Genomic DNA, 561 nt, shown 5'->3' with positions numbered 1-561 from the left:
TATTAAGTAATTTCTGATGAATCTTGTGGCATTTCCTTGAACATTGGTAACCAAGATGTTTTTGTACACTTCTGCATTCATTCTGCTATCACCATGTCCATAAAACGGTTCCAAAATTCTGCTGGCTCACCTTTGTGCTTTTTTGCAAACTCTAATCTTGCCTTTCTATGTTTGCTGCTGATCAGAGGTTTGCATTTTGCTGTGTAGCCTCTGTAATTCTGCTGTGGAAGTCTCTTGCGGAGACTGTTAGACTTGCTGTAATTTTACAGTTACTTACCGCAAAAAAGCCCAGTAAACTACCATATATATGTTTTATGGTTAATTACTGTAATATGCACTGAATTATAGGTATTTTAATACAATTTACAGTCATTTACTGTATATGGGAATTTGCGGTACTTTACTGTTTGCTCAAAAGAAGTAGTGCTACTGTAAATTGTTCTGCAGATGAAAAACATGAATCTGCATTCTCAATTTAATATCTGGGTAAGCACAAGTGTGGTGAAATAAATGCATTTTTAAAATGATTAAAAAATAAAATATATAAACTTTGCTTACACC

This window comes from Sinocyclocheilus rhinocerous, unplaced genomic scaffold (assembly GCF_001515625.1).
Source record: "Sinocyclocheilus rhinocerous isolate Xijiao unplaced genomic scaffold, SAMN03320098_v1.1 scaffold308, whole genome shotgun sequence".
NCBI lineage: Eukaryota > Metazoa > Chordata > Actinopteri > Cypriniformes > Cyprinidae > Sinocyclocheilus > Sinocyclocheilus rhinocerous.
Note: the sequence above shows the minus strand (reverse complement) of the source record.